At 37.6% G+C, this 11,433-nt stretch overlaps 1 protein-coding gene and 1 long non-coding RNA gene across 2 annotated transcripts in view; both read right to left on the reverse strand.

Moving 5' to 3' along the window:
- klf7a (Kruppel like factor 7a) overlaps positions 1–11,433 on the reverse strand; it is a 96,214-nt gene that overhangs the window by 82,526 nt on the left and 2,255 nt on the right. The gene's annotated exons all lie outside the window — the stretch shown is intronic.
- LOC141384434 (uncharacterized) lies at positions 5,324–8,367 on the reverse strand. The gene is made up of 3 exons (XR_012405412.1): positions 8,102–8,367; positions 6,584–8,017; positions 5,324–6,429 (listed from the first exon to the last, which is right to left on the reverse strand). It is a non-coding gene; the product is annotated as an uncharacterized lncRNA (long non-coding RNA).

The following is an 11,433-nucleotide window of genomic DNA, read 5'->3' on the forward strand; positions in this document are numbered from 1 at the left end:
CACTGGTGATGGCCAAGTTTTGGTCTCTGGACAAGGTTTGTGTTGAGCAGTGATACAATGAGAGTCTGAAACCTGCAACTGCACCGTCATTTTTGGTTCTGTTGTTGGTCCTGTTGGTTTGGTTCTGCTGTCCTGTTTGGACTGTTGTCATTGGTAAGATTGTGGAGTCATATGCGACAACATAATGAAAGTTTGTGATGCAGAGGATTGTGTTGGGATGCTCTGACACGAATGTCACTGATGACATAAGTCTTGATCTTTGGATAAGGTTTGAGTTGAGTTATGATACAATGAGAGTCTGAAACCAGCAAGTGCACCATCATTTTTGGTTCTGTTGTTGGTTCTGCTGTCCTGCTTGGACTGTTGTCACTGATAAGAGTATAGTCATATGCAACAACATAATGAATGTTTGTGACAAAGAGGATTGTGTTTTGATGCTCTGACACAAATGTCACTGGTGATGGCCAAGTTTTGGTCTCTGGACAAGGTTTGTGTTGAGCAGTGATACAATGAGAGTCTGAAACCTGCAACTGCACCATCATTTTTGGTTCTGTTGTTGGTCCTGTTGGTTTGGTTCTGCTGTCCTGTTTGGACTGTTGTCATTGGAAAGATTATAGTCATTTGCGACAACCTAATGAAAGTTTGTGGCACAGAGGATTGTGTTGGAATGCTCTGAAACAAATTTCACGGATGATGGCCAAGTCTTGGTCATTGGACAAGGTTTGTGTTGAGTTGTGATACAACAAGTGTCTGAAACCAGCAACTGCACCATCATTTTTGGTTCTGTTGTCGGTGAAAGTTTGTGACAGACAAATGTCACTGGTGATGGCCAAGTCTTAGGGCTCTATTTTGACGGTCCATGCGCAGAGCGCAAAACGCAGGGCGCAAACGCTTTCAGGGCGTGTCAGGACGCGTTTTTGCTAATTTAAGGACGGGAAATCTGCCTTGCGCCGTGGCCCATGGTCTAAAAGGGTTGAGTTTATTTTCTTAATGAGTTATAGGTGTGTTTTAAGAAAAAACCAAATAGAGTCTCATCTCCCATTCCCTTTAAGAGTCAGCTGCGTCGCGCCAAGAGCGCATTCGCTATTTACAGGACGCAAAGTAAGTCTAAGTGGAAAAAATGAGCATTTCACAAGCAAACAGTTAACAGTTTAACAGAAAACTGTTAAACAGAGCATCTACTGCGTGAGAATGAGATATAATGGATCACTTTCACTTTCGCTCTTGGATAGGGAAACCTTTATGCACAGACATCAATTAGTCTATAAATAAATAATTTTGTTTGTTAAGCGCAAATTCGTTTCAAAACTATTTCTAAATTCAGTTCTAATTTCCAGCAAACGAATAAATGAACAATAATAACAAAATGTCTTCAAAAACCTGAGTTATATCCTAAAACACATTCTGTGCCCCATATGGTCTAAAACCTGCAGGTGGGCAAATCTAAGCTTGTTTTTAATAAAACAAATATAAATATGGATATAATAAATAATACTGCTAATAATAATAACATTATACAAAAGCAAATTGTTATGAATGAACTGAAAAAGCCTCCCGAGATGAAGAAGACATAAAAGCAGTGATTTTTCATATTTATGTAGGCTAGAAAATAATATGTTTTTTAATATTTTAATCCTTTATATTTATATCCTATATCTATTCTTATTATATCATATATATATATCCTTAATATTTAAATTTTTTCATATGTAAAGATATTTGCCTATTGCTCTCTTGTGCGTGTTAAGCAGTGTGTAAGCGAGGCGCAACTCTGCGCCGGAGTTTAGACCGGGTTTGTTTTGGTCTAATGAAAAATCTATTATAGTTTCTCAAAATAGCAACGCGCCAGCGGTCCGCCTCAGAACGCCTCCCTTTTTAGACCAGAACGCCTATGGGCGCACATGCACATGAGCGCTAATGCATTTGCTATTTAAACAGCGTAGCGCAACGCCTCAAAACGACTCTTGCGCCAAGCTGAAACTACCAAAAGACTACTGCGCCGCGTCTTGCGCCTAATTGCGCCGGGTGTATGATAGAGCCCTCTGTCTTTAGACATGGTTTGTGTTGAGCAGAGATACAGAATAAGAGTCTGAAACCTGCAACTGCACTGTCATTTTTGGTTCTGTTGTTGGTTTTGTTGGTTTGGGTCTGTTCTGTTTGGGCTGTTGTCATTGGTAAGATTATAGTCGTATGCAACAACTTAATGAAAATTTGTGATGCAGAGGATTGTGTTCGGATGCTCTGACACAAATGTCACCAGAGACTGGAGTTTTGGTCCTGGGACGAGGTTTGTGATGAGTTGTGATACAATGAGAGTGAGAAACCACGTAATTCTTGGTTCTGTTGTCGGTTGAGTTATTCTGTTGATTTGGTTCTGTTATAATTAAAATTATAAAAATAGAAAATGGTTATGTTTTACATAATACTATTGGCAATATTATTATTTTACAGAATAAAAGGCATGTAGTCTTGTTGAGCATGGGATAACCTCTTAAGTTATGTTATTACTCTGAAAGGTAAGATTAAAAACAGGATGCATGTGGTTTGATGAAAACCCACTGAATCCAATACAGGTCATGTTGACACCTTTAATGCAATCCTGTAGGGTTTTTGGGTCATACATTCTAGGGTTAAAAACAAAATTGATGTCACAAGCTTGCAAAACCACCAACAAACACTATTTAAGACGGTTGCTGCAAAAATCACTGAATGATCAGAAGCTGATGAGCATGACATACAAGAGCCGAATGCAAGCACATTCTTAAGTAATCTTGAGAAAGCGCCATATGTCTGCTTTGCGGGAGCCAAGACTACTGATGAAACAGCCTCTGTTTTTTTACACCTGAAATCCTCCCGCAGAAGTGAACCTGTCAGAAGGTACAGCGAGACTTCTCGGCCAAGGCACTAATGATATCTCTGCATATTTAAAGACGCTTCACCTCTTATAAGGTTCTCTAGTCAGGCTCGCTTCTCCCGACTGTCTCAGAGCAGTAGCCATGCGCTCTGCATGACAACTATATTGCAATAACTCCCAGAATTGACTCATGAGATGGAGAGCGCTATCGCTTTGTCATTTTCAATTACTGATGCTTGTCAGTAGCAATGGGATCAGTGCACTGATGTTATCTCAAGCAACCAGATCATTTCAGCTCCATTACACGCCGTGTTATCCAAAAATCTGTCGCTGGTTTCGATGATAAATGAGGACTGTGATGTAGTTAATATGAGCCAGCACATCTGATAATGTAGAGGACTCAATCTCAGGGCAGTGCAATCAAGCAAAAAGTGTGAATGGAATCTCTAAAGGGTGCCAATGGATGCATATTCCTTTGGAAAAAGCGCTTTACGATTGGCTAATGGCGGTGTCTCCGAAACATTGAATCACAACTGAAAAATCCCTTTCAGTTTTAAAAACAAGTCAGCCAGAGGACAGCCAGGCTCGTTTTCTTCTCAAGGCAAGCCAGGGACTACACTGAGAACATCACACATGCACTAAAACAACGAGGCCATCAATTATTTTTAAGAGGAAAACTCTGTGTATTTTACTAAATGATCCATATGGTCTGTCTCCCAGCGTGAAGACGTGGCCCATGGAGCCGTGTGATCCGGAAACCTCTTTAAGATTTCACGGTGATGTGGCTGGGTTTTGGCTCTCTCCGGCGGGCCGACTTGCATGCTGTAAGAAGCCAGCTGTGGCGCTGAGAGAATTACATAACACGCATTTACAGCAGTCATCGCCTACGGTAATGGGAATCCGCTCAGATCCTTGGGCCTAAAGAAGGGGCGGATAGGTGAGAGATTGTGGCTGGCTGCCTGAACTGGCATGCAAGTAAAATTTTGATACAAACAAGAGCGGGAAGGTAGCTTTTGAGTAATTCCAGCGTTATGGATGTGACGTTTGCAGTGAAACTTGAGACATAAATACACAGAGAATGTATGTTGAAGTCAAAATGATTAGCCCTCCTGTGATTTATTTATTATTTTTCTTTTTCAAATATTTTCTTACTGATTTTTAACTGAGCAAAACAATTTTACAGTAATTCCTATAATATTTTTTCTTATACGAGTCTTTTTTGTTTCATTTCGGCTTGAATAGTTTCTAAATAATATATTTTTAAACCATTTTAAGGTCAATATTATCAGCCCTCTTAACCCTTTCTTGTGTAAAATCCGACTGGTAGGTTCAGCCTTGGCTGGTCTCTGAAGCATACAATCACACTGGTGTGATTATAATGTTCAAAGCACACGTCATAAACTGCTAAGATTAAAATCTGACGGCACGCACTGAGGCACAGAAAAAGATGCGCAGCTCTTGTCATAAATCACAATTCAACTATGCTTTCAAGCTATAACATTTAATTAAATTTTCAGACATTTAAATACTAATAACTACAAGAAAAACATACCAATTAAGGTTTGTAAAACACATGCGGATGTCTACGGAGATGGCAATAATAACTATTTTTCAATATAGCTGGACGATGTGCTTTTTTCATGTAAGATACACACTATTTACGTAACTAGAATATTTTCTCCATTCCATAAACAGTTGCTTTCCTTCATGGATTTTGGACGAAAATTCGGAATAAACATGACATAAATCCAGCAGCTCGGATCTCTCCTGCGGTTGTTGCTAGAAGGAATACAGCTGCGATCAGAAGTTAACGTAAAGTGTTTATAACATTATTTATTAAATGTATATGTATATTATTTATTTGTTTGTTAAATTACACATTAATTGTATTTTATTAGCATCTACCCCTACCTGAACTCTTAAACCAATCCTTAGGGTAATGTAAAAATATTATTTTTACATTTCGTCACATCTATAACAAAGCCTTCTCCTCATAAATGCAAACATTTTAAATATAATAAAATATATATAATTTGTTTTATAATGACAACAAATATCAATTGTTGTACAGCGTCAATTAATAATAAAAATTAAAAATTATGCTACATTGATCTGAGCATATATTGTCCTCAGCTGTATCCCATCTAGACTTCACCGCTCTGCAAGAGTGGGTAAAAGTTTTGATGGGATACAGCTAAGGCAACTTAAGTCAATATAGCTTTTTTTTGTGACACTGTACAACTATTAATATTTGTTGTAATCATAAAACAAATAATATATATTTTATTATATTTAAAATGTTTGCATTTATGAGGAGAAAGCTTTGTTATGGATGTGACGGATGTGAAATTGCCACTTTTTTTTTTAAACGTTGAAATTTTTGAGTATTTTGACAGTACTGTAGAATACAAACCTACACAAACAACTTAGGTTTTTGCTATTTTGGTGAAAACATTTATTTTTTTTTTTCATTGGAAGGTTGACATTTGCATGGAATTTCTCTTTTCAGTATCATTTCCTTGCCAGCTTTTTGAGCAGCCAAGGTTTCAGACTGGCAGAGACTGCAGAGCTGAATATGCACGCTTGGCACTTTTACTCAATGCCTCCTGTCAGTCCTCATAAGCATGCAACTACAGGAGCCGTTCTGCAGTTGGGGAAGTGAGGTTATGGCATAGCGAAGCATGCCGAAAAATTTGTGGAATGCTTTTTGGTTGTATTTTTCTGTTTCGCATTGAGATTGGACGAGATGGAAGGTAGGGGTTAAACAGGGTTGGTTTATTCTTAGACTTTCCTCCCAACTTTTCCTTGGGGCATTTAGTCAAGAAAGCAACGTAATGACTTTAGAGAAGCGTTCCTGTAAGTAGTTGACACTGTGAAACACACAATGTGCTGCCTTAGCACAGTGCATTAGGCTCTTTGGAGAGTCATTACAGTATCAGTTACAGAGTTTGCCCTGGCCTGAGGCTGCAGGAGAAAAAAAAAAACATTTGTGGTGGATCTGAGCATGCAAAAAGAGCCAAAAAAGCACAAAAACATTCACAACGTGGAAATCTTATAATAAAGGGGTCAAACATCCATGCTGCAGTTACAGTATTAGCACATAGATTTAATGTAGTAAAGAGCTTTCAAAGAGCGATAGATGTAATTTTCCTTTTGCGCTTGTCAGTCAGACTTCTAGTGCTTATTAGTAGTTCCTTGCTTGCCATATGACAAATTGTGTAAGAACAGCTGGGAAGCACCATTAACTAGCGCCATTAAATGACTGAAACCTCATGCTGTGGGAAAAGTACTATTTTTGATCTCTACATCCATTAGCATTTCTTCTTAATCTTGTAAAGGAAATGCTACTTATTAGAAATGGGTAACGTGCCATGCCACAGTAGACATTTCAATTTAGTGTTTAAAGCATTATACGTTTAGTAAATGGGGCAATTAAAACACACAGTTTCAATATGAGTTTTTACATTTTGGAATAAAAAACGCCCCTTAGTTTGCATTTAACAATTTCCCAATAAATATAGACAAGAAAGTCTAATGCTGGGGTCACCAATCTCGGTCCTGGAGGGCCGGTGTCCCTGCAGGGTTTAGCTCCAACTGGCTTCAACACACCTGCCTGGATGTTTCAAGTATACCTATAAGACCTTGATTAGCTTGTTCAGGTGTGTTTGATTAGGGTTGGAGCTAAAATCTGCAGGACATCGGCCCTCCAGGAACAAGTTTGGTGACCACTGGTCTAATGTCTTGTGAATTTGTTTCATATATATAATTAGCTGAATTACATCAAATGAAATTAAGTTCACATAAGTTAATAAAACAATTGTAATCAACTGCATTTATTGTCAGTTTTTTTCCAGTTTTTGCTCATCAATAGGTGACTTGACACGTTCATTCGCATGATTGCTTAAAAATGGAAATTAGTGTAAAGTTAAAATTAGAAAATCATTGAAGTATTCATCCAATTCGTTCACACATTGATTAATTCTGAGTGAAACAAGTGACTCTTTACAGGAGTCAGTCATTAAATCATTCAGTTAAAAGATTTGTTCAAAACACTAAATCATTAAGTAACAATGCAACTATGCAACAGATTACCAGTTTAGTTGTTACAAAATTTTTTCACTGGCATAATGAAAGATGAGGCGACTTTTATGTATAAAATGTAAATTACTTATTACTATAATCGTATTCATTGACAACATGCATTTAATAATTTTTTTGTGCATATTAGAGTAACAAAGTTGGGAATATATCACTTGTTCAAGTGCAATTGTATATTAGCAGTTCAAAACGTTAAAAGTGTAATAACTAAAACTAAAGTTAACTAAAGTAACTAAAAACAACAAATTATGCTCTTTGAAAATACGTCCCTCAGCCTACATTTTTTTAAAGCGTAAAATACGTTTCTCCGGGCACGTTTCATTGCACATTTCAGATGACACATTAGAGAGTGCTGTCTACATTTGTGCATATCTGAAATATGTTGCTTATTTTGTGCATATTAGAGTAACAAAAGTTGGGAATATATAACTTGCTCAAGCCCAATTGTACATCAGCAGTTCAAAACGTTAAAAGTAACATAACTGCAATTAACGTAAACTAAAACTAAAGTAAATAAAAACAATGAAAGGAATATTTTACAAGGGACAAACACAGGCTCTTTGAAAATGCATGCCTCAACCTACATTTTTTTCCAAAATGTAAAATACATTGCTCCAGGTACGTTTTGTTGCACATTTCAGTTGACAGATCCTCTAGAGGGCGCTGTCTACAATTTTTGTGAATTTCAATATGTTGTTTAGGGTACATTTTGTTGCACATTTCCGATGACAGATCTACTAGAGAATGCTGTCTACATTTGTGCGTATATGAAATATGTTGCTTTTATTGTGCATATTAGAGTAACCAAAGTTGGAAATATATCCCTTGCTTGAGTGCAATTGTACATCAGCAATTCAAAACGTTAAAAGTAGCATAACTAAAACTAACGTAAACTGAACTAAAACAATGAACCAAAGATTTTACAAACGACAAACACAGGCTCTTTGAAAATATGAACCTCAGCCTACATTTTTTCAAAACGTAAAACACTTTGATCCAGGTACATTTTGTTGCACATTTCAGATGACAAATCCACTAGAGGCTGCTGTCTACATTTTAGTGAATCTGAAATATGTTGCTTAGGGTATGTTTTGTTGCACATTTCAGATAACAAATCCACTAGAGGGCACTGTCTACATTTATGCATACCTGAAATATGTTGCCTAGGGTACATTTTGCTGCACATTTCAGATGACAAATCCACTAGAGGGCGCTGTCTACATTTATGCGTACCTGAAATATGTTGCCTAGGGTACATTTTGCTGCACATTTCAGATGACAAATCCACTAGAGGGCGATGTTAACATTTTTGCATATCTTAAATATGTTGCTTAGAGTACATTTTGCAGCACATTTCAGATGACAAATCCACTAGAGGGCGCTGTCTACATTTGTGCGTACCTGAAAAATGTTGCCTAGGGTTTCTCTTTCACATTTCTAGGGTTACTCTTTCACATGTCCATAAGAAGGCGGGGCTTGTCGTACAGGTAAACTAGTAACCACTGACCTAAAACCTTCCATCAACCCAACCAATAGTGTTTTCAAAAGCAAATGTAGGAGAAAAATGCCACGTAGTTTAACCTTGTTTTTAACTATTTTGTGGAATTGTGCTTGACCATACACAAACCTGAGTTACCAAGCAAACTGACTCTGCAAATAAAAGTTGTCCACATAGAGATAGACAGGTGAGATAAATCTATTTGATTACAAATCCTTGACACTGTTAAGTTCTTTTATAGTATATATTTGGCGTTGTGCAAAGAACTGCATGAAAAAATCCTTTATTTGTCGAATATATGTCCCTGTAAATTTCAATAGTGTTGAAGGATCAAAAGTTGTTAACTTTTCCTAGAAACTGCAGTCCTCTAGGTTTAAATGTGCATCTCCAATGAGCCCCGAGTTGAATATGATATTAGTGATACAGTATGTATGATACATCACCCTCCTCAAAAATGTGTTATTGTAGTTAAAGCGAGAGAAACTTGTGCTTTTCCTTGTCCTGCACTACACATTATTGCAGCTGCAAGCAAGATTTCTCAAGTCTAAAAATATCAAGACAGTTGAAATGAAAGCGACGAGAACAAAAAACATTTCAAGTTCTCCTAAGTCCCAAAATAGATGCTACGAGACAAAAGCACTCCAGAATAGTCTGATGTGCCACTGTATCCCATGAGCTCCGGAATGGTCATTGGGTTTTTTTGATGGGAACAGACGCCATTCTGTTCTCTGTTCCAATATTGCAGTTACCCTTCTCCACAGGCGTAGGTGAGTCACACTGACAGTCTCTTCAAGGTGAGATTTTTTTTTGGATATCCTCTGTCATGGCTACAGGGCATGTGTTGGTTGATGGAGGGGCTTCAGGCAAGAATCTTTTGTTCTGTATCGAATCTTGCGTCTACACAATCCCTCCTCAACATTTTGCAATAGCCGCTCGCCTGACATATCTGGATACTTGAGCTGCCTATAAAAAATTGAATTGGATTTTTCCTTGTAATATCATATTTATGGCCTGAAATGGCCTCGGAGGTCTTTGAGTGCAATGTGTCAATATGTTGACTGACATTGTGCACAGCTGAAGTCAGGATGCTCTTTTAAAGGCAACGCATGTCATTGGCATCTACATTTAGTCAATTCCAAAAAGCCAGAAGCATAACCGAAGGTGAAAAGCTGCAGCAACTAGAGTATTAGAAGTCTTGTAGGCCTATCAAAGCTTGGAAGACTTGGTCTCTTCTGTTCTGGCCTATTTCTTTCAACTTACTAGGGATTACACGGTTTGTGAGCAATATTCGCTGCTTTGGAGGAAGACGTCTGGCCTTTAGGATCACTTAGCACTATGAAGCACCAAGGGCAGAGGAGCTTTATTGAGGTCAAATGTTGATCTTTGAGCATTTCTTATTTATTCAAACCATTGAAAGTCAATAGCAAAGCTAAATGCTAGCACACACACACACATACACCTACTAATAGTATACCACATTAGAGTTGTTGAGATATATACAGTGTGAACATTTGTTTTTTCAAATTCTGATCTAAGGCAGTGCTTAATTTGAGTCAGATATTTCCGGATCCTGTTCCAGAAAATATCTCATTGTTTGGCGAAAATAAATAATGCCATAGAGGCCAACCTAAATAAGGTCTGTATTTTCAAAATGGCAAAGAGGCAGTCACGCATATTTTCATTTTTAAAACCACGAGTTATTCTGATAATGAGCCTGATCAAAAGAGATCTTGAGAAAATGAAACTGCGCAAATGGATCAGGATAGCGGGAGACAGAAGCAAAGCGATCTCAAACCAGCCAGAAAACATAATAGAAGTGGTAACTGTGGGCTCTTCCTGAAGATTAGACTAAGGTCCAATCCCAATTGTAGCCATTAGCCCTTCCCCATTAGCCCTTCTCCCAATTCTCTTTAGCTTGAAGGCGTAGAGTTAAGGGAAAGGGGTGATTAGCCCTTCGAACTAAGAATTTCAGGACCACATTCGAAACCAAGGGGTAAGAAAATTTCCCAGAATACACCAGCCACAACGGCAGGAAAGCTGCATCCGGGTGAGATCCACAAATTAGTATTTTTTGTCATTAATAATTTTTACAACAAACAAGCACATGTTTTAATTTACTCATAACCGCATTCGTGTTTTACCGTCATGCTTAAAAAAAATGCTAAGATAAAAACGCTAAATTTTGCGATGTATTATCCATAATCAATCATAACTCCTGTACTGCAGTCTCTCAAGTTTCTGACACTCGAACACCCATGTCAGAAAAGTCTAGTGGTTTGGAATGAGCTTTTTACAGTGTCTGTTATAACATTAATGTTGTATTTGTGTGTTTACATAGATGAACATGGCCACTGTGTAAATGCACAGTATATTTACGATCTTATTGCCACATTAGATCGTTATGATAACATATGCCTTACGTAATTTCTTGAAGATAAATACCATAAAATAAAGCAGCTGGAATAACTTCAGCAGTCGCGATCGTCTGTTCTCATATGAAGTAAGAGATGCAGATGACATATGATGTTGTGTGCAGTTGCTGTAGTGCTGTCCCATTTCTTAGGGGTAAATTTTGAAGCCCTTTCCCTTCACACTCTGTTTTAAGGGCCAAGGGGAAGGGGTACAAAAATAGAATTGGGATTGGGGCTAAGTGATTGATTTCACTATTTGTTTTTCACTTGTAAACATAACAGTGAAGTGAACTGTATAGTGATTGTTCACATGATTTATGTTTGTCGCTACATATTTTTATTATCCATGACTGACCAATACTGTTATAAGGCACAGCATAATTGAATACTGTTCAGAAGCTTGATGCTCTTTTCACGCTATCACCATTTAATGACGTCTTGCTCCAGGAACAACTGAAATTGTTTGGTGCTTGTCGGTCATAGTAACTGTTATCACCCGGTTTTGTTCTGGGAATTATTTATTTACAAATTAAGCATTGATCTAAGGCTAAAAATGTAAGTGTAACAGCTTT

This window comes from Danio rerio, chromosome 1, assembly GCF_049306965.1.
Source record: "Danio rerio strain Tuebingen ecotype United States chromosome 1, GRCz12tu, whole genome shotgun sequence".
Lineage (NCBI taxonomy): Eukaryota > Metazoa > Chordata > Actinopteri > Cypriniformes > Danionidae > Danio > Danio rerio.